At 39.4% G+C, this 26,892-nt stretch overlaps 2 protein-coding genes across 5 annotated transcripts in view; one reads left to right on the top strand and one right to left on the bottom strand.

Annotated features, from left to right (window-relative positions):
• The window catches only part of LOC109623068 (membrane-bound alkaline phosphatase-like), a 61,079-nt gene extending 34,934 nt beyond the window's left edge, over positions 1 to 26,145 (bottom strand). The window contains exon 1 of the mRNA XM_062846931.1: positions 25,028 to 26,145. The gene's annotated coding sequence lies outside the window, so the exon portion shown is untranslated. The remainder of the gene's footprint in view (positions 1 to 25,027) is intronic.
• The window catches only part of LOC109414942 (peripheral plasma membrane protein CASK), a 676,441-nt gene that overhangs the window by 503,687 nt on the left and 145,862 nt on the right, over positions 1 to 26,892 (top strand). The gene's annotated exons all lie outside the window — the stretch shown is intronic.

The raw sequence follows: 26,892 nt of genomic DNA on the forward strand, positions 1-26,892 counted from the left end.
GGACATTCCCTTTTATCTTTTTATCAACCAAATTAGGAAATTTGGTGTAACGTATCAAAAAATCAGAGAAGTACAGTAAAAGGTATAATTATCCGATAGCCAACTTTAAGCTGTTATATCTCCGGATTCAATGGATCGAATGCAATGAAAGTTTAACCATTTATATGTACAAATACGGTTTATCGATTAGCTTTATTAGCAATTCACGGGAGGGTACAAATAGCTGTTCATTTTGCCCCAATTCGTCATGATTTTTTTTTATTTATTTATTTATTTATTTATTTATTTATTTATTTATTTAATTAATCTGACTTAAGTCTACATGAATATTTAAACTAAAAACTATAGCAAACTGGAATTTGACACTTTTCTCTTAAAACATCTAGAACTTTCACCAAAAACAAATATCTCATCGAGTAACGAAAAGGTTCGAACGCACGCAGTTAATGGTTCGTAGAAGCCGTATGCTGTTCTGTGAAATTCAGTTAACAACAAAGCCGAAGACCTTAGTTGCCTCTCCATAGCTCGGAAGTTGATTCGTGACAGAAGAGAGGGTGCGTCAATTTCGCCGTTAAGCAACTTCACAACGAACGTAGAGTGCTGGATGTTTCACCGTCGCTGCAACGAATCGAGTCCAAGAAGCCGACATCTCTCAATATATGGCGGGAGGTTTTGTGGATCACGCCAAGACAAATTCCGCAGTGCAACCCTTATGAATCTGCGTTGGATGCGTTCTATCCTGATGTTCCACGAAAGCTGATAAGGTGTCCATATAATAGAGGCGTTTTCAAGTATGGGACGTACTAGAGCACAATAGAGAGCTTTAAGGCAGTGAGGATCCGTAAAATCGCGGGAAACTTTCGTGATGAATCCCAGTTGCCGTGTTGCTTTCGAAATAATGCTGGATGTATGCTGGTTGAAAGTTAGTTGATTGTCTCGGTCGACACGCTCGAGAGCATTCCCATCAATATTGTAGTCAAAGATGATAGGGCGCTTAGATCGGTGAAAGGTAATTACCGTGCATTTTCCAACGCTAATTATCAGCTTGTTCAGCTTACACCACTCTACAAAAATATGTATACGTTCTTGAAGTCGCAAGCAGTCTTCACCAGATTTTATGGCCAGAAAAATTTTGAGGTCGTCAGCATATACAAGAACGTATGTATTCCGATCCCAACAGTAACACGACATCGTTGAAGAACAGCGCAATTCATGTCATCTCATGAATATATTCATTGCCCGCATTTGCTTATGTCCAAATTGATCGACTTCTGGTACTACTACTAAACCAATGTAATTGAAAGTACAGTTAAAGTATATGATATTTTTTCTTATCACAATTAAGGGCATAATAAAAACTTCAATCTTAATCTTAATATATGTCAAATATGCGCAAAACTGATTAAATGAGGCTTCTTAAAAATATACATATCAGTGCTTTAAGTCTAAAGTTTAAGACGCCTTCGAGACAAAAATGATTAACTTAATGTTTTGTGCATATTTGACACATTTAATGAAACGCACATTATACCCCTAATTCCACATCAAAAGCTGAAATTATAGAAATATATATATATATATATAAATGTTTTTTTTTTACTTTTTTTATATATATATATAAATGTTTTTTTGTTTACTTTTTTTATTCATATCACTATTTTTTCGATAACATTTGATTCAGTACCAATGCAGATAAGGGACATTAATTTATTCATTAATTGATAAAAAATCAGGGCAAATTGGGGTAAAATGGACAGCTATTTGTATCTTTCCGAGAATGATTCTGGTTTATCAAAAATGATCAATGACTTCATGTTTTGCAACCAGTGACACTACAAAACCATACAAAATTTGTTATTATTCAGCAGTTTTTGGGCATGTAGGGTAAAATGGGGAAAAGTTCTTTCATATATGCACATGACTACTGTTAGCTTCCAATTGCACATAAAACTAATTTCAACGTTCTTAGCAGTATCTATTTCTTATACATACATTTTAAATCTCATTTTCTATGAAAATATGACAAAATGGGGCAAATTGGACATCTCCCGAAGATGATTCTGGTGATTATAGATTGAGCGCTTACTGTTAATGCCAAAAAAGTCAACTTCAGATCAGTAGCATTAAGCATAATTAGGTAAAAATGTGAATTTTCAGCAGTTATTAGGGCACATGGGGCAAAATGAGCATTTGAAAGGATATTTTATGTTTTTTTATGATTGCTATTGACCTCTAATTACACGTGCAGATATTTTCAACGATTTAAAGTGGGTTTTGTTGTTTGAAAGTACATATTGATTCTCTTCTTGTATGAAAAAAGGCAAAGTGGGGCAAAATATATCACTTCCCGTGCCGTGCGGTGAATGAGTTTAGCACCAATCGATTTCTCGTACTTTTTTATGTCAAAAATGGTCAACATCACGTACCGGAACCAGTGGCGTTAAAAGATCCGTTTTATGGGTCGATTTTTCCGCTGTGCGCCCCATGGATATTGAATTATTTCTAACGGATAACACTCAACAAGCCCGTTGTCGCACCCTTAACAAGGATTAATTGGAGTGCACCGAACATCTGATGAGTTGCTATTTGATAGCTATTCCAGCTACATCTTGAGCACGGACAACTTTTACTCCGCCTGGGTGCTAGTCATTCCAAATTGTCATTAACTGCACACTTAAGATTGAGTGAAACGATATACCTACTGTGCTTAGCGAATATAAATATATTGATTTCTCAACACTCCTACTGCCATGCCTCGAAACAGTGGGAACAGTATTATTGTACTTTTGATATCTCAGTCGTTTTTCATCCGATTTCCAATTTTTTTGATATTTGAAATTACTTTTTCAAATTTTAAAAAGCGTTTCTATACATTTTTTGATGTTGAGTTACCCGTATTGGTGAAGTAAACATATTGCACAGAAATATCTGACAACTATAAAATCTTTACAGCATTACGTTCCTATAATACATTTTTTTAATTTTCTTTTTTTTTTCGAACTCTACATTTATCGCGAGAACACTCTGTAGTATTTCTTGAAAATAATTACGTGGACATGGGAAAAATATTTCTAGACAATTGAGAGAAGTTTGATTGTTAAATTAACAACTTCTTCACAAATTGTCGTTTTTTTTTTAATTCTTTACCGCTTAGCCTCATTTACAGCTCTGTTGTCCACTTGGGCACTACGTGAGCAGTTACAATTTGACAACGCCTTTAAGGCGAAACTGTAAGCATTTCCTCACTTTTTGGTTTTTGATTTTTTATTAAATAACGAAGCAATATTTTCAAAATCGGTTTCCGTGCACATGTAGAGTATGGATCAAGGTATCTTCTGATTTTTTTTTTTGTAGTGTAAATATTTTTCGTTTTTTTCAGAAACCATTTTTGAACAAAATTTCACAAAAAATGGTTTCTGCAAAAATGGAAAACATTGTCCACCTCGAAAAAATTCCGAAGATACCTTGATCCATACTCTACGTGTGCACAAAAACCGATTTCGAAAATATGGCTTCATTATTTAATAAAAAATCAAAAACCGAAAAATGAGAAAATGCTTCCAGTTTCGCCTTAATGTTTTCTATTCTAATTCTACTATATGGAACTGGTTGCCTATGTGATGATTTCACTTTCTACTCTGTGTCCATGGTAGAAGTATGAATACGATGGTGTTGATGTGTGACTCTTGTTCCTTTTCCAGTCCGATTGACGGTCCATTATGAGTTGCCATTTGTCGATATCCAATTATTCGGGTACGTTAGGGTTCATTCGCATATTACGTAACGCAAAATTTTCCAATTTTAAATCCCCTTCCTCCCCCACGTTACAACTATTGTATGAGGAATTTTGAATTTTAGTATGGAGTGTAACACAGCGGTGGACTCCTCCCTCCCCTCTGTGCGTTACTTAATATGCGGATGAACATTAAGAGCTATAAGCTCAGAAAAGGGTCTGTGCCAGCCGGACCGGGATGGGGGGGTTAATCAGCTAACGAAAAATTGTAAGTGCCGGGACTGGGATCGAACCCCCATGATTATTTACTTATGCAGTGAACGTGTGACCACTGCTCCACGAAATTATGTATTCTTTTTTTTTTGTAGCGGACTCAAAAATCAGAGCAATACAAGGAAACCGTAATTTTAAAAACTTCTAAGCTTCCATCAAATTGGTTATAATATAGCGAATTTTGTTGTCCGATTCAAACATCAGAGCAAAAAAACAATATCGATTTTAGCGTTACGTAATAAATGGATGTCGCCATGAATTCTTCGGTGATGTTTCTGCGGCAGATTTTTTGAGAATATCCCCCGCATTTCCACTTTTTTAGGAATTTAATCGACAATCCTTTTGAGAATTTCTCAAGCAAATATTTTAAAGATTTTTTCGGGATATTATTTTGAAAAAAATCTTCAGCAATTGTTTCAAGATTATTTTGGCATTTCCTCCTGAAGTAGCTTTGATAGTTCATTTGCTAATTCCTAAATGCCTTCAGTTATTTCTTTGAAGAGTCAATCCTCCAGCAACTCTTTTAGGATATTCTCTGGCATTGTCTTAAGCAAACCGATCGTAAATTTCTTTAAAATTCGTCGAGCAAATATTTTGGGAGTTTCTCGCGATTTTCATTCGGAATTTTCTTTGAGAGGTCCTTCAGACATTCATTCTGTGAAAAACCAGAATAAGATTGAAAAAAGATTTTTCTTATGAATGCTTGCAAAATTTTCCCTTGAAATTTCACCGACAAATCCATTAGAATCTTTTTCCGATTTTTATTCAGAATTTCATTTGGCAATTTCTTCTGCCACTTCTATGAGAACTACCTTGGAAATTCTGATGGGAATTTATCAAGCAATTTTCGAAAATTTCTACGGTTTTTTTTCTATGACAGTCCGTATGAAAATTCATTTGGAATTTTCCTGGGAATTTCAATTCCTTCTCAAACAACATTCCCATGTTTTCACACTGGAATAACTGAAAAAAATATCAGCATATTTTTTTGTAAATTTATATTTACTTGCTGGTTCACAGACAATTCACCCCCTTAATGCTAGATCTAGGTAACTCGTTTTTGCAAGTGAGGATAAAAATGGATGATAAAACTAATCCTGGTGTAAAACAAACACTTTGTTGGTCTTAATAGATAAATCATTATGTGTTTTTATGGTTCCAATGGATGAACTATTGTTTATTATAGTGTATGTTCAGATATAAACAAAACTCTCGAAATTTCGCAAAACCAGTTCCCAGCATTATGGGGGCGAATTACAAAGAAAGAATTTCTTTCTGAAGAAAATGCATTTGTTCTGCATCTGATGAAATACCAAAACGAAAACAATGTCTTTGCTGAAGGAATCTTTAAAGAAATTGCCTAAGCATAAAATTCTTAAGGAAATTGGCAAGGGAGCTCCGTAGGAACTGCGGAAAATGTTTTATGTTCACGCGATTTTTTTTCAAACTATACAACACAGGGATTGTCGCAATGATTTTTTCGTTATTTTTCGTTACTTTGTAATGGTGAAAAACTGCGGTTGTTGAAGTATTTACTCCGAGTCTTTGAGTACTTAGAAATACAACTTTGGTCCAATCGATATTTCAAACATTTTATATTCATCCAAGGCTAAAACATTCATAGGTTTCAAAATTTTGCAAATCGGATGAAAAATGGCCGAGTTATAGAATCTTCAAATTACCGTTCCAATTGTTTTGGAAGCATGGCAGTGATAGTGTTAAATAATCATTGAATCTTGTATGTTCAATCAACCGGACAAAAAAATATTTTTGAACTCTGAAGCGGAATGGAAAAAATGGTTTTCAGGAATTTTTCTGTTATTCCACTTGATACTTATTTTAAGATTCTTCAAGAAGGTTGTTTTGAGATGTTCCAAAGCATTCATGTGCTCCTTTTAGAGTTTTTTCTGGGATGGTTTCAGAAATTTCTTCTGTGATATTAATTTTATTCGGGGATTCTCTCCTCTTCAGATTCTTAAAATAATGACTTCTGGAACTCCTAAACACGTTTCTTCGGAGGTTTCTCTTGAAAATCCTTCTAAAATTTCTCAGTAGTATTTCCTGTTATTTCTCTAAAATAAAGTTTTGGAATCTTTGAAGAGCTATAAATCTATAAATCTATAACCTGATAACATGGACTTAAAAAACATTGAAAAAAGCGTTTTTGTCATGGAAAACAGGCAATTGAAAAATCACTGTGATTTCACTAATTTCCCCCAAGAGAAAGCACATTTTCGGTGCACTCGTACAACTCATGCATTGTATCACACGCAATATGTGAACACGTCAAATGAAAGCTTATTTATCGTAGATTCGACCAATCGAATAATATTCCGCATTATTTGTCATAAAATTATCAAATTTAAGTGATTCTTACTTGGAGAATGTTATCTTAAGTTGAACCATTTGTAATCTAAATTTGAACTAGTAAACGGGGATGAGCTTCTAGTGTTGGCCTGTAGATTGCGCTAGTGGTTGCTTTGTTTACTCTTGGGGGATGAAAATATCCAAATTTAGTTTCCAAATTCCTAAAGAATTTCGAACATTCGGAGTTGAGATTCTACTGCATAATGAAAAATAGGTATGAGAATTAGCAGATTCATGTGATTTTTCATTGTTTAGCATGGAATTGGCTGTTTTGTGAGTTGCTCGAGCTGCTGCCGCCAGTAGTTCAAATTAAGATTAAAATTGGTTCAAATTAAGATTAAAATCATTGTTGATGAAAAACCAAATATTTCAATGAAATTCGGTGCAAATGCAAACTTTTTACCATTCAACAGAAAGCTTATACCCGTGGCATTCATGTACATACGATTTTGCCGTAGTAAATTATTTCCATGTGGGAGAAAAAATCATTTAAAATTTGCACTGACTCAGAAAGCCGCAATTTGGTTCAAATTTTGATTACCTACTTTATTGAGCAGAACAAAAATTTAAAATATTATTTGAAATGTATGATGTTTAAGTAACATTACTTTTTCGAAGTAAGACAAATCCAGAGAGATGGCAATACTCGATCATTATCCACTGTCGCAGTCGTGATTAAATTTCGATTTCAATTGCATGTGCATCAACCGCACTTGATTCCGGCAATGTTCCTGCATTTGGCTTCATTTGTCGTAATTTTCAGCCAGCCTTTTCCATCTGATACGAAAATATGTTCAATCCCGACTGGCGGCAGCCATACTCCGAGTCATGTTTCAACAATCAAATCAAGAACACTGCAATTTACCAAAAATCGACAACGCCTGCATTTTATTCGACATCGGTTGCACCCTTTCACCTCACATGTACCACCCGCCGGAATCCACCACAGCCACAGCGATTCTCGTGGTATCTCCATAAATTTCTATCTCATTTCCATCGAATTTGATCCAAGCGTGTAGCTGTGTGACTTCTGGTGGGTGGCACTGCCCTGCTCGCCTGCATCCTAGGCAACTCAATCCCCAGTGCTGACGACGGCAAGCGACGAGGACGACGATGATTTTAGAGAACTGGCAGCTTTCAATCGAACTGAACTCCCTTCTCCCGGTTGCACCGCACCCTTCCATTCCAAGTCAATACCGAATTCAACCGACTTGGACTAGGGCATATGTGTTTGACCTGATAGAGCCACCATTTTGGCCACGGCAGCCAGCACCAGCACCAGCAGCGTTCGCTCGCTCAGGCTCCTGGTCCGGCGTTGGCGGGTTACCATCTGTTACCAGGGGAGATAGATGGCTGCTGGAGCTACATTATTATGCACTGGCAAACTGGGAAAGCCAATGTTTTACATGCATATTTTTCTCCGCAACCGGAGCTCTGTACGGCTGCACCAGCACGCCACACCGACCGGCTCTAGGTGGGTGGGTGCTTCTCTCTGTCATCAGCATTGTGTGTTGCTCTTTGTTGCTTGGATCCTAACCTAACGTAGCTGGATGCAGGCTGTTGTTCCGAGATAAAGTCTTCCTAAGCAGTGTACGGGTTTAGCTGAGGTAAAGACAGAACTCGACAAGACATCCTACACCGATCGGAGCAACTTTAGATAAATACGCAATTGAATAGCTGTAATTTCATTGAAATTTAGGTTGCATGGGAAAAGATCTGTAACAAAAGTATTTTTGAAAGATTTGGATCCACTTAGATGCAAGCTCTGCCATTTGATGAAGAAAGTGCTACACAGAGCAGGAAGTTCCAGGCAGAAACCAACATACCATACGGTTTCAGTATACGGTATAACGTTTCAGAAAAGCCTTTGTTCAAAAAATTCTATTGGTTAAAAGCAGAAGAAATCATGATTCAAAGTAGGGTCTGGGATCATTTGGGCAGGAGCACCTATTTTGGGCACTTGCTGCTATATCTCAGTCAATTTCGAACCGATTGACTTAATTTTTGAAACACGATCAGATACGCACAGTATCTAGCCATGTACAAAAATTCAAATCAATTGGTTTGAAATTGACTGAGTTATAGCAGCAAGTGCCCAAAATAGGTGCTCCTGCCCAATTGGTCCCAGACCCTATTGCACTGGATTACCTGAATTTGGAGAGCGCATAAGATTACTATTTGCTATTGCGGGTAAAGCAGACATAAAAAGACACTAATGAGCTGGACTCCGGTCGGTGAAAAATATACCAGATCCATGATTCTCTTGGAATTACTTCTAAAAGTTTTCCAGTATTGCTCTTTTATGAGATTCCTGCGGTGACTCCTGCACGGGTTCATCCCGGAGCTCCTTCTAGGATTTCTCCAGGATTTTCTTTGATTTTAATCAGGAGTTCCTTCTAGGTTTCCACCAGGAATTCCTGCCGTGATTTCTCCAGAAATATATTCCAGTATTCCTCTAGGAGTTCTGGTTTTCTTTCTAGATTTTTAAGGATGCTCGTTCTGAGATTCTTCAATGTGTTTATTCTGGATAATTTCAGGGTTTACTCTCGATCTTCTAGGAGTTTCTTTTGAGATTCCTTAAGAAGTTCCATCTGGAATTCCTTCAGGAGTTTTTTACGGTATTACTTCAGAAGATAAAAAGGAATTGGTCACGGGGTTCCTCCAGGAATCCTTTCTGAGATTTCTTCAGAAATTTTGTCATGTATATCTTCTAAAGTTTCTCTTGAAATTCACTCAGCTTCTTTTGCAATGCCTTCAGATTTTTTTTTTATTACTAATTTTTTTTGGAGAAATGCAGTTTGAAAAGAAACTATTGAAGGCGATCTAAAGAGAATACCTGGAGGAGTTCCTCAAAAACTGGTGGATAAATTTTTCGATATTGTTGAAACTCTTCTAGGAATTTTATAAGGCACTCATGAAAAAAATCATACAAAATCCTGGACGAGTCATGTAATAAGCTCTTAGAGTGTTTTGCTGTGAACACCTAACAGAATTGCAGAATGAACTTCAGCTGGTTTTGCTGGAAATCAAAAAGATAATCCCGGTGAAATCTCGAAAAAAGTTCCTGCATGAAGCCTGGAATGGAGTCCGGGGAATACTTCTAGGAGGAATTCCTGGAAAAATCCCAGAAGGAACTCCTGGTCCTGACGTAATGTCTGAAAACAATTCTTGAGAATCTCAGAAGGAACTGCTGCAGGAATCTCAGGAATCCTCAGTAAAACCCTTCTGAGAATATTCCAGGAGTTCCTTGAAGCGTTTCTCAAGAAATTTGTCTTGGGATTCTTCAAAAACTTTTTTTTTGGAATTCCGGCATGTTCTCAAAAATTACTTCAAAAGTTCTTTTTTTTTAAATTTTTCCAGGAGTTTTTTCTGGAATTCCTACGGGAGTTCCTTTAGGAATTTATCATCGACTTCGTTTTAGGATTTCTTTAAGAGCTTCTGCTAGATTTTCTCCAGCTGGCCTTTGGCAGAATTTCCTACTCTAAGAGTTACTTTTGGAAATCCTCCAGGAGTTGAATCTGTTAATCCTCCTGGGGTTCTTTTTGGAAATTCTGTAGAAGTGTCCAGACGTTTCTCATAAGAATCTTCCAGAATTCTACCTAAGAATTTTCCAAGAGTTTTCATAGTTCCTCATAGAAATCTTCCAGAATTCCTTCATCCATAAATTCTGGCTTGGAATCCTCCAAAGATTCTTTCTCGGAATCTTTTAGGAGTTTTTTTTTTCATGGAATCCACCTTGAATCCCTTTAGTGAATCTTTCTGCAATTTCTGGAAATTCTCCATGAGTTCCAGTTTTAACTTTTGTATGAATTTCCATATGATTTTCTGGAAAAAATCAAAAGAAGGAACCCATAAAGCAATCAAAAGAATCAACAAAAAGCATTCGTGGGAAAGTCCCTGACAGAATTGATGGTGAAATTCTTGCCTGGAGGAATCTCCAGCAGTAGTACATAAAGGAACCCAGTATTTTTCTTTTCTTTACCCCACAAGGTTTCCGTCAGAATACCAGAAGCATTCCTCCAGCCGTAGTACGGAGGGTATCTGAATCGCATTTTACCAAGCTTTTCGCGTATAATGCAACCATAATTCTCGCTGCAATCTCACTAGAAGTTCCCCCAGAACCCTAGCGGAATGTCAAACGTCCCGGAGCTCCATAGATATCCGAAAGAAAATATCTTCATCTTTTTCTTCTTTGTGGTTCTACGTTCCCGCTGGAACTTGGCCTGCTAGTGTTTTTGGGCACTTTCCAAGCACTTCCACAGTTATTAATTTAAGGACTTTCTTTGTCTGCCATTGCATGAATTTGTATTGTGAGGCAAGCACAATGGTACGTTATGCCCGGGGACAGGGTTGGTAACCATCTGTTTCGTCACCGACCAACGACGAAAAATTAAAAATGTTCGTCAGCAAATAAAACTCCGTCACTTGCATCATCATCAGCGACCGAATAAGAAACCACGATGAGAATGAACCGAAAATATAACAGGGAGCTATAGTTTTCGTCATTCTCTTTTGTCTCCTTTTGCAACGACGAAAACCGATCACGTTTTCATCACATGGCATCCAATTGCAGACGAAAGGCGAACCAGTCACGCTTTTATTGACGATTTAGCCTCGGTGTTTCGGAGTTGATGAATTAGCTCTGATGGTATGCTTGTTGCGCTGCCAATCTGAAGGTTTTTGGTTCGATTCCGAATGAAGGCGGGTGTTTCATTTCTGCATTTTTTTCTGGTCAGCCATTCCCATGAGGCTGATAACGAAAATGCCAATAAAGAGAACCGGCAAAACTTTTTCGTCGCGACCAGCAAATTGACTGACGGTGTTTGAAGAAAAATATTCAAGAGCTGCTGACTCAGTGACGCAAACTTTTTATTTCCCGTTGTCGTCAGTGATTATGCTTCAGCTCCGATGACTATTAACAACCCTGCCCGGGGAAGTCGGGTAAAGTCCCCAACCAGAACGAAAATTGAACCCGTCGTCTCCAGATTGGCAATTCAAAGCCTTATCCACAAGGCTAACTGGAGACTCCAAGATATATGCGTTCACAACAATACCACGAAACGTCATAGTCTAGTTCAACTGTGTACTCTAACCTACTAACAAAAAATCCTACGATTATCATTGAAATAGATCTATTTTAGGTCTCCATAACAACGGCTATCTTATTAACATTCCCTCTCTATCTGACGTGACCAACGACATTATTGCCCTTACTAAAGCTGGGAGCTCTAGAATGGTTAACTAGTCTTAAGCCCGATTCATGTGTTCTCTTCACAATCATGTAAAGTAGACCGGCATTTTTTTGTATTCGTGAAGATAACCAAAGGAATTTGACAACTTTACAACTGAAGTTTTCGACGTTATTTTGATCCAAATGTTCCACTACATGGAAAAATCATAGTAAGTATTTCAGAAAATACCGCGCCTGATTTGACATCTAAAGTGCTTGTAGGACATTTTCCCAAAATCATTGAAAATGTGTCCTTGATCGAGTTGGAATGAAATGTACCTCTTTATGGATCAAAGCTATATTGTCTACTAACTGGGACAAATGCAGTGCTGCGAAGTGTCAGTATCAACCAATATTTCAAGCTGAAATTGAGATAGGTAACCAATCATTTTTCCATTTACCATCGGAATATCAATTGACTAGCCTCTGATCATTCAATTGACATCAGCTCCAGCCTCAGTCAAGGCACATATCATTCAATTGAGCCCCAGCTAGAAATCATAAATTTGTGGTGTTGTAGGTTCAAAGCTTTTACCATCGTTGATGACGTCAAACCCGACATCAACATACCATTCACCTTTTTTATTTTGCTATTCTGTTATTCTGCTATTATCAACGCATCCCCTGGCTTTCGCCCATCTGCGTTGTCTTTTCACTAGGCAATACGTCTACCAATTGATGTCTATGGGCTTGCCGGACCAAGTCATGCAGCTAAGCCAAACACCCCACCTACAACTGTTGGGTAGGCACCATTGTCCCGCCCACTGGTCTTTTACAGCTAGTTGTAGGTGCATGTGTGCGTGTAAGTATTGGTGTATGTGTGTTAGTGTTGGTGTATTGTAGGCACCAACTCGTTCTAATCCACTCTGATTGCTAACACCCCATTGAACCATACCCTTAAATCTGGCAATCTATGAAATAGAATGAGTTAAGCACTTGACATAATAGTCAGTTAATCAAACAAGGAATATTAGTATTAAAGCGAAGAAACAATGAAGCAACGCTCCGAACCTCGAGAGCACAAACCCCAAGAACCAAATGACAGGCTGCGCGAACAGTCGATCGACTGGCTACCACCAGTGAATAACCAATCGAGCAAACCCTCCAGCACAAACCACCACCAGCTCTGCCGACCTGCGCCCAACAAATCCGAGGCACAGCCCAGCTATAGCATCACCTTAAAACCAAAATCTAGATTGCAGAGCACAATTCTTCCCAAGTAACCACGCAGCTCGGGCCGTAAATCACGCACAACACGTCACAAATAAGACAAACACTACCCCGCCCGTACAACCGAAACCGATCTAGGGTAGAGAAGGGTCTCATTCCACTCCAACCCGGACTCAACTGCACCCACAGGGTAGCGCACTCCACACACACTGCGCTCATACATCCATCACGACCCGAGCCGCACGGTCACCTGGGTTGCTTCTATCTGCATGACCTCACCCAACCCGTAACGCAGAGTTTAAATCCTTCTCTTGCATTACAAAGCAGTCCCTCTTCCAAAAGTTTGTGCGTGGTATAAATAAGTGTTTAGGTGTCTCGTGAGCCTCAGAGTGTGGGTTCGATTCCCGCTCCAGTCGAGGAAAACTTTTCGACAAACGAAAAATTCTCCACTGGGCCTCTGGGTGTACATAGACCCAATAGTTGATCGATGTTCGATAAAAATTGACCCGACTTTGACCCGACATTCGACATTTATTCAGTCTGGTGGAATTTTGCGGGGTTTTTCGTGTGTCGTGCCAAGCTACTCATTCGAGTGGCAATTTATTCAATTGACAAGGATTCGCTTCTCATTTGATAGGTGCTCTGATTGAATGAAATCGTTTTTTAACATAACTAGAAGAAAAAATGACTAATCTATTCGTGGTTCGTGTTCAAATGAATGAATTGATTGTCCTATCTTGTGCACAGTCTCCAATTCAGCTCGATGAACTACCTACAAAGCTACTCATTTATTCGTTTGTGTTGTGTCTCTGCATTGTGTTATCATTTTATCAGTGTTATCATTAGCTGCATGTTAATGTATAATGTTCAATCTAAGTATGGGTAAGGTGTATTACAGTTCAAATTTTAACCTATGTCTGCCTATTTCAACGTTTCAGTTCATTAAGCTTTCAGCTTTAATTCATTAAAATTTTTTAAATTTGCATTCCCAACGAACTTTTCAAACGCCTCTTTGATCCTTGCTGCTACAGTTTTGCACCCCGTGGCACAGTGAAGGTCGCTTGTTCTTGTGTCGGGGATTGTTTTTAGCAGCCGATTTTGAACCCCTTGTGGCTTCTGTACTTCTGTACACTTTACAACCGGGACGATGATCACTTTGAGTATTGCCAACTTGTTCCTCTGCGTTAGACGAGACCGCCGGTTGATTTGGATGCACAAAAATGTAATCAGTCCGGCGCAGGGGTTTCTTAGGTCGTCGGTGTGTGTCCTGTAGAGACTTTTGTCGTCAACAGTTACTCCAAGGTAACCGACGTCGCTTTACAGGCCCACGGGAGTACTGTTGACTCTGACAATGCATTCCAGAGGGGGTAGCGGTTTAGGCGACTGGCGATGCCGGAAAAGGATCACTTGCGTTTTTGTCTCGTCTCGCGCACCTTGATCTTCCAGCTGGTTAGATACGAGACGCAGGCGGTTTGGTCCTTGCTGGAGTCACGACCTGTAGTCCATGGGGGCTTGACCACTCGCTAGGATGGCGTCACTGTCAGCGTATGGGCACAAACTGCAGCCGACGGAGAGTTGCGGTGCATCCGAAGTGTAGTGGCTGTATAAGATAGACCCTTGGAGGCTACCCTGGGGCACTCCAGCAGGGATCGCGTGGGTTTCCGAGGCTACACCTGTGCGATTTCCGAGGTAGTTCCCGATGGTCCTCGTCAGGTATTCTGGGATTTTGGCTTGCATCTCTTTGTGTATCAGACCGTCGAGCCAAACGTTTTCAAACGCTTTCTCCACATCTAGCAGGGCCGTGGCTATAATATTGGAATGCATTGTGTTCCGGTGGACTCAAATTTTCGACACGGACCAGCTGATGGACGGCCGAGTGACCCTTCCGAAAGGCACTGTTCCAGGGCGAATACGTTGTTTTCGTCTACGAACTCAAGCAGCCGGTAGAGGATGAGTCGTTCCAGAACTTCGCTGATAGCTGAAAGCAATCATATGGGCTGGTAGCTTGATGAGCGGGTTGGATCTTTTCCGGCTTAGGGATAAGAATCACTTTCCCCAATTCCCGTCTGGTCGAAAAATAGTCCAGCTCGAAACTCTCGTGAACACTGCAACAAGGTGCCGGTATGCCTTGTTGGAAAATTTCTTCAACTCTAGGTTAAAAATACCATCGTTTCCAGACGCCATCATATTTTTGCCGCACCTCACGGTTGCATGAACTTCATCTTCACTGATTTGACCTCTGTGACCAGGGGGGGTGGGGGGTGGGGGGTGTCGGTGGTCTGGTCAAGCTGGCGGATGGATTGATGCACTGCGGCTTCGTGGGGGCTGTCCATTCTGGCACCAAGGTTATGGGCTTCGATCAGCTTGTAGGCGATTGCGTTGGCTTTCTCCGAGGCGCGAGGGGGATACCAGGATTTCGCAAGAGTTGTTCTCTTCTTTCAAGATTTTTACTACTTTCTAGAATGGCCTTGAGTGTGAGTGAGTTATTTTGGCCGATGTCGTTGGCGAATTTCTTGTTCAGGATGGTTAGCATACGTTCCGCAATCAACTTGTTGAGCAGCGACAGCTCCCTTTTCTTCTAGGTGCAACATGTTCTTTGAAACTGCCGCCTTACGGTGTTCCTATGTTGCATGTGGCGTTGCGCGCATCCTCGGCGGCGTGGATGACATCCTCAAATACGCCCAGTTGTTGTTTTATGTCTGTGCTGTCGACTACGCGGCTGAATCCCACCCAGTCTACTCGATGGAAATCTCGTCTCATCGCTGGCAGGGCTGTCTCCGCCGTGGTTTGTTGTGTGCATAGCACCGAAAAGTGGACCCAGCTCAGATCGCGAACGGTGGTTGGTTTTGAGAGTGCCTAGTCGGACAAGAACAGGTCATGTCCGACTTCGTTTTGTGCCGCAGTAGTTTACCGTGGAACTCGGTGAATATGGACCACAGTTCGGCTGAACTATAGAACACTCCGGCTTTGATGCGAGGGATCGATACGCCTCTCGGTTGTCCTAGGGTGTTTTGCGACCCGTGGCCCCACGAATATTGGAGCTTCGCCGGCTACCGATTTGTTTGGTAGCTCAAGAAAATTTGCCGTATGCAGTGCAGGAGCAGCGGGGGCCGAGCCTGCCATCTTCTGGCCCGCCCGATTCTTCGTGAAGGATTGTTGCTGAATCCGATGGTATTCGGAGCGCTTCAGCAACTAGGATCGGTCGCCGGGTGGGCACCGCCGCAGTTGGCGCATTGTTTCGCTTGGACGTCTTTTGATGAGCACTTCTCGGTGTCGTGGTTGGCACCCCAGTTGTTGCACCTGCTTATCAGGTGGCTGTTTCTTCTACCATGGCCATGGTACAGGCAGTTCGACCGTTTGTTACGATAGGAATATCACCGAACGATGATGTGGCCAACCCCCTTGATCTCCCGGAGCTTGGTCAAACTGGTGGTGCTGTAATGCACCAGGTAGAAAGTTTTTTTTCTCGTTCGGCACCATCTTCCCTTCGTCGGATGATGTGCACAGCCACAGCCAGCGTCAAGGTTGTGTTTGTTCTTAGTCTCGTGTCCAAAGAGGGCCACCGATCTTATAAAGGTGTGAACTTTTTGTAATCGCAATTTCGTCTGGTGCACGAAGCCTAACTTCCCCCCTTTTATCGTAACGTTTCTAGAGCATTACTTTCGTGTTTGATTTACTTACTAGCATATAATTTGATTTTGACACACACTGCCAGTCCGACCTCTGCTGCATCACGGTTCAGGCAAGTATTCAACTGCATGTCATCTACAAAGTACACAAACTGACTGGATTTCGTAAAAATCTTAACCCGGCTCGTCGCATTTCACCTTCCAGGGCAACGGTAAAGGGTGGGCATGAGAGTCCGTCATGTGGTGTCCCTTCTTCTTGGCGTAACGTTCCCTCTGGGTCAAAGCCTGCATTTCAGCTTTCAGTATTCAATGAGTACATCCTCCGTTATTTACCGAGAGCTTCCTCTTCCAATGACTAGTCAGCAAGTGTATATCGTGTGGCAGGTACGAAAGTACTTTATACCCATATAAGTCAAGGAAATAGTTCACTTCACAAGTGGATGGTCATGGATTTGATTCCAGCCCCGTAACTTGTAATTTTTCGTTAGTTACTCTTCTCCCGAGAGTGGCTGACACTGACCCTCTTCTGAGCCAATAGCTTTAACGGACCCGAATAATTGGATATCAGCGAACCGCAATTCATAATGGCCCCCAATTGGACTGGTAAAGTAACAAGAGCCATACATCAACATCATCGTGCTCATCCTTCTGCCATGAACAAAGTAGAATGTGGAAGCGCACATATTGACGCAAGCAGTATGATATAGTACACGCTATGTCCAAAGGGAAGTATTATGAAAATCGAATGTACCTCAAATGTTATTCCATACGATCTTAGGTTTGTACCTGTTGTTTCAGAATCTGTGCGGTTTAAAATATTTCAACTTGGGTTTTTCGATTTGTTTGATTTTTTTCCTATTTTCCCATACAAATGGCGAACAAAGTCATTTTATTGTTAATTTAATCCCATATAAAAATGTATGGAAAAAAAACAAGATGAATTATTTTAAATCGCACATATTCTGAATCTAGAGGTCCAAAAATACTGTTCTAGCGAATAAACTTTGAGGTACATTCGATTTTCATAATATTTCCCTTTGGACATAGCGTGTAGTAGAATTAGAATAGAATACATTTAGGCGCTGTAGTAAGTGTAACTGCAGCTGTCAATTGTAATCGCCTACGTAGTGCCCGATTGGACAAAAAAAGCTGTTAATTAGGTTAGGCGGTTAAAAATTAATAAAAACTCAAGACAATTTCCTTTACGAAACGTTCCTGGACCGGCCGGGAATCGAATTCGTCGCCTTCAGTGTAGGCGTGTTGAATACCAACATTTTTACAATATGTACCCCTGCTATATCCGAATGAACTGGATGAATCACCCAAAACCCTTATGCAGTTTTGCAAACCGTCCATCGTTGCTTTGATCAACTTGGTCAGCTTCCCAGGAAAACCGTTTTCGTCTATGACTTTCCATAGCTCTCTGCGGTCGACACTATCGTATGCCACCTTGAAGTCGATGAAAAGGAGATGCATGGAAACCTGATTATCACGGCGATTCTAGAGGATTTCCGGTACGTTGAATATCTGGTTCGATGTCGACCGGCCGTCGATGAAGCCGGCTCGATAACTTCTTATAATCCTTAAGAAAAAATATCCTTTAGCCGGAAGGGCTTTTTAAAAAGTTCACTTAGAGCTAGGCTCTTGATTTATTGAGTACTACTGAAGAACTGAGTGATGCTTGAGACCATGTCTCGTATTTATACTATGAACTGTGTTACAATTATTTTATTATTATGTTAATCAGAATTCCGTGTTGTGTCGAGCTGCTGCTGCGAGGTAGTGGTTTTACGATTATCGCTTCTCTGGAATGTTATGGCTGAGATGACCCGGCTGGGCGTAGGGTAATTGGATGATTGACGTCAGGCGTTGTCGCTTGGTGATACGGCGGCGCGTGTTGTCCATTGACTCGTGTTTCCCATAAATCTATTTATGCTTTGCGAAAGGTTGACTGTGCTGCATAATTGACTTGCTGCATAAGCGCGGTGTTAACTCTTCCCCTCTTAAATGACGTTGTCCTCAATGTTTGGTGCGATATGGCGTTGGTATGTTTAGGAATTGTTCGATTTCCTTCTGGTTGTCTTTAGCAGGTTCCTTGGTTTGGACTTCAGGCATGTCGGTAGTAGATAGTGCTGTTGGAGGTTCGTGGTTGATGATTTCCTTGAGCTCGGCGTCGTCTTCTTTATGAAATGATACAAATAGTTTATTTGCTGCAGGTTTCCTAGAAAGATACCATACGATGCTTACAGCTCCGATTATTAGGAAAATAGTCGTTAGTCCGAGTGATCCAAATAGGTTGATTTTCCATGTCAGAGATTTGTTTTGGAGTGATATAAGCTGCATTTTGTCTCTGTGTTGTAGGGTTAGATTTTTCAAATATTCCGTTGGTGGTCTGTCTAATATTGATTCTTCTATGACTTGAAGGCCTGTAGTAGGATAGTAAGGTCTTGTTGGGAGTTTCAGTTCAGCGTTAGCGTACAATTCTCCATTAAGTCGTAGATTACATTGTTCGAATTGGATTAAATAAGATCCGTTCAATAGTTGGCTTGTATTGGTGCAATTGGATGATAGTTCTGTTATTGCGTTATTTACCAATATAGTGGCTTCATCGATTCTCTTAATGATTCCGTTTATATACACTTTTTCGAACTTACAGTTGGAATGTTGTCCGTTTATTAGCTGGGTAATACATATGTTTGATGGTTCTATTTGAGTTGGTTCACAGGTAAAATATGTATCTTCTTCTCTGCATGAATTTTTAATTTCGAAAATGTGACTGTCATTTTTGATTATGTAGTTTTGTGTTAATAAAATTCGTCTGTCATTTCTGATGATGGAATCGATATAATCGTAGTCGTATTCCTCTTTTGAAAATTGTGGTACTTTCAAGATGTATGCGATGTGGGTACTATTCAAAGTTACTTGTGCAGTAGATTTTGATAGTAGTTCTTCGAATGATGCAATGTATATATCTTGTTTTTCCAAAAATGTTACTATTTTGTTGAAGTCTCTCATGGTTAATATCTTGCTGCTGGGTATTCCGTGTTTTGCCATTAGTATCGCTTCTTCCAGTGTTTCTATTTGGTTCTGGAGTGAATCAATGTTAGATAAGAGCATTAATTGGTTTAATTCCTTTGAATGGTTGAAGAGTCGTTGGGCTTCTAAGTTTAGCACTTCGTTGGTGATTTGCGTTACTTCCTGAATGCGGGAACTTATGTCATGATTGATGAGTATTTGTTTGTTATTTTGGGTAATCAGCGAGTTAAGCGTGTTGTTGATAATTCGTAAATCTTCTGCGTCTGGGCTGCCAGCAATCCACTTCCAAGCGGTTCCAATGCTGTTCCATCTCTTTTGTCGTCTTGAGATAGGTTGGAGTTTTAAGAAAGTTTCGTATAATTTGTAACTCTTAATAACTAATAATTCGCATAAAGGATATACTGTCGAACTTCTCTGAACTTCGCGGTTGACTTCTTCTATTGTGTTTGATATCTGGATTAGATCAATTGGATGTATTACTCGTACAAATCCTATCTTTACTTTTGCTTTTCCAAGAGGTATGATTGCCAAGGGGTTGTTTGTCAAATCGTGTACGTGTATTAGTGCGTGGGCTGTAGACACGCAGAGGGCGAGTCTGAAATGGAAATAATTGAAGTTAATTATCTCGTGGGGGTTGTTTTCGTAAATTTACTTTATGAACTTTTCTATTGTGCGAATCTATTATATAAGTGCTATGGTCTTCTTTGATTTTAATAGGTTTGTATCTACTTTCGCGTTTGTTTACAGTTTTTATTTTCTCGTATGCATATGTGTCAGGTTCATATATCTGGTATGTTTTGGGTACAATTTTTTCTTCTTTGTTTTTATATATTTTTATAATTTTTTCATATGTGTTTTGTCTTTCTCTGTTCCTTTCTGGTAAAGGTAAATTATTATCTTCTCCTAGATAGATATATTTTGGAGTTTGTTTTGTAAATGAATGAATAGTATTATTGTATTTATAAACTGCTCTTTGAATTAAAGTATGAGTAGTCATATCGGGATTCAATGATTTCTCACATCTGGCTATCTCTCGGATAGTTGAGTGACATCGTTCTATTTGACCATTAGTTTCTGATCTGTTTACTGGTGTTTTGAAGATCTGAATTCCTAGATTCCTTATCTGTTGTTCAATGACATTAGAAACAAATGAGCTCTCATTGTCTATTACAATGGTTGCGGGTACGTTCCAATCATATAGAAGCTGTAATAATGTTTCTTTAATATCTGCTATAGATTTTGTTTTAATCGGAACTACTTTCAAGTATTTGGAAAATTTACAAATTGATGTAATGAATAGGCTTGTTTGACTGTATGCAAAGATGTCTATGTGAACTATTTCGCCAGGATATTTTGGAGATGGTGTTTTGACTTCAAGGAATTTTTGAGGTTTTCTATCGTATTTTTCTAATTTACACACTTCACAAGTTCGTACATAATTTTTGAAAGTTTTGTTTATTGCAGGAAAATAAAATTTCTTGATGAATTGTAATGAGTTCTCTCTTGCGTTTCTATGTGCGAAATTATGAATATTTTTTACTTCTTCCAATTGTCGTTCCTCATCTGCTAAATCTTCTACTCTTACCTGGGAATATCTAGCTTTTGTTATACGTGGGTTAAAGTTGTTTTTATAAATTTCTTGAATTTTCCCCATGGTAGGTTCATCGCACATTATTCCATTTAGAAGATTAGGTGATAGAAATCTTGTTAGTTTATCTTTGAGAAATTCCATAGTAAATTCTTTTTCTGAAAATATATGTCTATGAAACTTTTCAAAGGGTACATTATGTTCGTAGCTAGACTCATTACTGATTTGGAATATTAATTGATTTCGAAAAACGTTAATAGGTGCTTCGGTAGAAGGTATGAAGGATGTGTCATCATCTTCGGCTGAATTTTGAGTAGGTGTTAGGGAATTGATTTCTGGTGGTATGGTAAGTATGTGGTTAATTTCGTTTTCGATTGGGGGTGTCTTTTGAATTTTAGTGTTAGGTGATGTAGTATCGATTTTGATTCGAGATAGTGCGTCTGCAACAACGTTAGCTTTTCCAGGTTTATAGTGTATATCGCAATCATGTTCTTTTACAAAAGCTACCCATCGTTTCAGTTTCGCATTCGTGTTTTTAGGAGAAATGGTGAATGTTAGTGGTAAGTGATCTGTGTAGATTTCCAATCTTGCTCCGTATATGAAGTTACGTAGATTCTGTAGTGCCCAAACTACTGCTAGCATTTCCTTCTCATTTGTAGCGTAGTTTTCTTCTGTCTTTGATAGTGTTCTGGAAATAAAGGTTATTGGTCGTTCTCCATCAGGGAATCGTTGAGATAGCACTGCTCCTAGCGCTATATCTGATGCGTCTGTGGTTAATATAAAAGGATTATCGTAATTAGGGTACGCAAGTACGTCTTCTGAAGTTAAGATTTCTTTTAAGGTACGAAAAGCTTTCTTTCCGTCCTCATCAAGTTTAATTGGAAAGTTTTTTGATTGAGTTTTTGAAATTTGGCGATGGCCATCTTCCCCTCTTAAGACTTTTGTTAAGGGTTTTGCGATTTTAGCATAATCCTTGACAAAACGTCGATAATATCCAGATAAACCTAAGAATGCTCTTAGTTCCCTAAGATTCTGTGGTTCGGGGTATTTGTTGATACATTCCACTTTCTTCATGTTGGGTTTTATTCCATTTTCTGAAATAATGAATCCTAAAAATTCAACTTCATTTCTTAAGAATTCTGACTTATCTGGTTGAATTCTGAAATTTGCTTGTCTTAAGACTTTAAAAATTGTCTCTAAGTTTTTTAAATGTTCTTCTAAAGTTTTTCCAAAAATTATTATGTCATCAATGTATACATGACATATTTTTCCAATGTATGGTCCAAGTATATCGTCCATTACTCTTTGAAAAATTGCTGGAGCATTTTTCAAACCAAAAGGCATGCGAATAAATTCGTATTTTCCGTTGTTTACGGAAAATGCGGTTTTTTCAATATCTGCCTCTTTCATCGGGATTTGATGAAAACCAGATGCTAAATCTAGTGTTGTAAAATATTTGTTGTTCCCTAAATTTGCCAAGACTGTCGAAGTATCGGGTATAGGATAACGATCATTGACAGTTTTTGCGTTCAGTTTCCTATAATCAATTACCATTCTGTACTTTTTTTCATTCGAGGCGTCAGCTTTTTTCGGAACGATCCATACTGGTGAATTGTATGGAGATCTAGATGGTCTTATAATCCCATCCTTAAGAAGTTTATCCAACTGTTTTGAGATTTCTGTTCTTAATGCTTGTGGATAAGGGTATGTTTTACTATATATAGGTGTTTCATCATTTGTTCGGATATCAGCTTGCACTCTAGTAGTAAAAGGTAATTTCTCTTCAGTGGGTTGGAACAAATCAGTGTAGTTTTTCAATATATCATTTAATCTTTGTTTTTCCTTAGTTATTAAATGATTATTTCTAACTTGGATCTGATTGATTTCCTGTACCGGTTGCTGGTAAAGAGGTATCACTTCACCTTTAACTGTTAGGGTCTTATTGGCGAGATCTAGGACTGCTCCTAACTCGTTCAATGTGTCGTGACCTAATATGGCATCAAATGTTTTAAGTGGTTCCAAATGGTAAAATCTTATAATTTTATCGTGATTAAAGATGTTCCAGGTAGAAAATTGTGTAATTTTAATGGGTCCTCCTGCAGTATGCACTGTGAATGGTCTCCTCATTAAATATGAAAGTCGGCTAAGCCAACACATACTTTCTTTACTAACATAATTTTTATTTGATCCTGTATCGATTAATACTCTTAATGTTTTCGGGGTCTTCTCGTTACCCATGCGGTACTTGTAGTACATTAGGAAGTATGGTAACGAGGAAGTCATCCTAAAAAATTTAGTTCGATCTTACTTTCGTTTTCTTCAGGGATCGTTTCTGGAATGGTTTCTTCTTCTTCGGGATACTGTTCGGGGATGTATCCGTTATCAAAATAGTATTCCTGATCTTCGAGGTGATAAAAGTTTTCAGGATATTCAAAGTATTCTTGATCTTCTTCGGTTGTGATATTGTTTAATCGGGGGCGTTTCAACGGATGTCTGAAGGAGTTTTGGGGCCTGTTGCCGTAATTGATTTGTCCGCTTCTAATGGATGAATCAACTTCCATAGGCACTGGCTTGGGGTTTCTTACCGGGATTGGTGGTCCATTATTCCTGAAAGGCTGGTGTGAAAAGGGTTGACCGTTATTCGGTTGTCTGAATTGTTGGTTTTGGAATCGTGGATTATCCCAAAAGGGTTGGAATGGTGGTTTCTGTGGGAAATTCCTTGGGTCTGGTTGATACATATAAGGATTTCTAAATGGTTGAGGGGGAATCTCATCGGGATTCGTGGAGGTAAACGTGGAGGAATTCTTGGTTGATTTGGAATTTGGTTACGAGGTCCGTTGTAAACATGAGGTATATTGGGTTTAGTAAGTGATTTTCTAAACTCAATATTTTGGAATGTGATGCAGTAAGCGTAGGCAGCTGCTAGCGAATCTGGACGGTAGTTTTTCAAGAATTTTCCGATGTCTCCGTCTAGTCCTCGCATAAATGCATCAATGGCCTTTTCGTTATACATGTCGATCATTGCTGATTTGGCTTCAGGGTGACTATACTTGTCATCTGTCTTAATCAGGTTTGCAATTAAGGAAAGGTATCTATTAACGTCATCGTAATAAATTTCTAATGATCTGCCCTTTTGATAGCAGTTCATCAATTGGTAGTCGAGAGTTCCTAAATCTCTCTTTTCTCCGTAATAAGTTTGTAAAGTCTTCTTGATTGAATTCCAATTTATATTTACGTCAGATGAAACTAGTGCATCGTTAGCTTCTCCTCTGATTTTTCTTCTAATGGTTTTACATATCATATGAAATTTGTTTTGACGTGGTATCGTACTTGTTGCAGTTGTTTTATATAAATTGATCAGATCTTGAGCGTCAGTGATCCAAGAACTAAGTTCACTTGGATCGCCGGTGAAATTTGGTAAATTTTTAACAATATCTGGAATGGTCTCAATTGTATTAGGATCAATTGGATCATTGTTTGCGTCTAGTAGATGTAGCGGAGGATCGTTATAATCTTCAGTTTCATTAACATGAAAGGCTTCTAGGACATTAACCCTCTCAATTACGTTTTGTAGTGTTGCCATTGTTCCGTTCTCGTTTTTCCGTGTGATCGCGATTTCACTATTGGTTCTAATCGTTAGTGAGTTTAGTCTGTCAATTAGGTTTTCCAGTTTGCCTTAAACACTTTTTTAAGATCTATGATCTTTTGGTTCGTGTAAGGGTTTGTATGATTTAAATTAGGTTGTTTATTTAAACGCTTTGACGAGCTATGCTCTTTTATTAGCGTGTGGGTTGATAAATTTTTAGTTTGATTTATTTAAACGCTTTTGACGAGCTATGCTCTTTTTATTAGCGTGTGTTTTAAAATTTTATTATATTTTCTTTGGATATTTGTTTAATCTGGTATTTTAGTTTTTGCTTTTTAGCTTATTCACTTGTTATTCACTTTCACTTATATTTCTTTCTTTACTGGGGAATAAAATTTCTTATTAGTTTACTTACATAAGGAGCATCTTATCAGGGATTAGCTGTAAGACTGCGGGATCCGCCTGCTGGGTGCCAATAACAGTGGCGATGGTCCAGTGGTTGTTGCCGCGTGCTGGGGTGATGTTGGATCCTATTCTGCAGCTGGATCCGACCGGGTATCGATGAGGATGATCCAGTGGGAGCCCTTGGTGAGTGTCTCTCCTTCCCAGGAAAGTTCGTGTTGTCCTTTTTACTCCGTCCGAGTAATTAGCTGTCCGGGTTAGTGGGGCACGAAACGTCCGTGTAAGCGGTCCAGATGAGTTTTCGGATTTTGTGATATTATGCTCAGCCTCACTCTGATTATCACTAAACCTTTACTTAACACACACAAGGGTCCCTATTCGGGCGCCAGAAAAAATATCCTTTAGCCGGAAGGGCTTTTTAAAAAGTTCACTTAGAGCTAGGCTCTTGATTTATTGAGTACTACTGAAGAACTGAGTGATGCTTGAGACCATGTCTCGTATTTATACTATGAACTGTGTTACAATTATTTTATTATTATGTTAATCAGAATTCCGTGTTGTGTCGAGCTGCTGCTGCGAGGTAGTGGTTTTACGATTATCGCTTCTCTGGAATGTTATGGCTGAGATGACCCGGCTGGGCGTAGGGTAATTGGATGATTGACGTCAGGCGTTGTCGCTTGGTGATACGGCGGCGCGTGTTGTCCATTGACTCGTGTTTCCCATAAATCTATTTATGCTTTGCGAAAGGTTGACTGTGCTGCATAATTGACTTGCTGCATAAGCGCGGTGTTAACTCTTAAAAAAAACCTTAAACAATTTCGTACTCCATATATCAGGTTCACGTGTGCTGTCGCAGCTGCAGTACCTTGACGAAATGATAATCTCTATAAACCCACAATCTGAGTACATTTACGCTGGCTGTTCACAAATGCCAGAGCTTATCTTGCTCAAGGCTGAAGCACAAATTAAAGTACGCGAATGACACACCCGCATCCTGCTCATGTCCGAAACGTGATGCCCACTAGATTGCGAACGTGGTGTACAAATGCGATAACATACGCTAGGGACCCATATAGGTCAAAACGCTATACCCGCTTACCGCATGGTATGGCATTGCAGAAATGGTCATTGACAGAGAAAGCTCCCTGTCAATAACTGTGGAAGTGCTCATAGAATGCTTAGCTGAGAAGCAGTCTTTGTTCCAGCTGACACGTTACACCAGGAAGAAGAAGAATAGGCGCCGCCATCGGGCAACAGCTGTGTGGTGTCGGTGTGGTCTATTTTTGGATCTTTTTGCGGCGCGTCGTCATCGTCGCTCCGTTATCAATGAGACGATGCTATGCCGTAATAATCAGTTTATTGGTGGTCATCGTCCAAGTTTATGTACGAAACGTGATGTTTCATCGTGAATGAGATTTCAATTCAAGTTCAATGACGGTTATTTCTGATAAGATAGGTGCTAGTGAGTTTTCGTTGTGTTCAATAGCAATATCTTTTATGAACGGAACGTTTAGTGGAGTTTAATGAAACTCTAGTAGCAGTAGGTAATTTTCTTGTTAACCCCCTTGCTGGCACGATTATGAATGGGGTAACTATCTTTCTGCAAACAACCAGCGAAAAACCATTACTGAAGTTCATAACCATCCAACTTAACGCGTTCTCATTCGGTTCTAGAACCCATGATAAGCAAGGAATAACGTCGAGCCGGGTGAGTCGAGTGAATTCCCATTCCTGATTCGGTGCTGTTCAACGACCGCCACAGCGCCCTGGAATCACCATTTTATATTGATAAAGTTTCAAGAGCCAATCAAACGAAAGGGGTTGGTTGTCCGCTCCAGTTGGGTGGTTGGGCCTCTTCAACAACAGTTTAGAGTAGCG

Source organism: Aedes albopictus, chromosome 1 (genome assembly GCF_035046485.1).
Source record: "Aedes albopictus strain Foshan chromosome 1, AalbF5, whole genome shotgun sequence".
Classification (NCBI taxonomy): domain Eukaryota; kingdom Metazoa; phylum Arthropoda; class Insecta; order Diptera; family Culicidae; genus Aedes; species Aedes albopictus.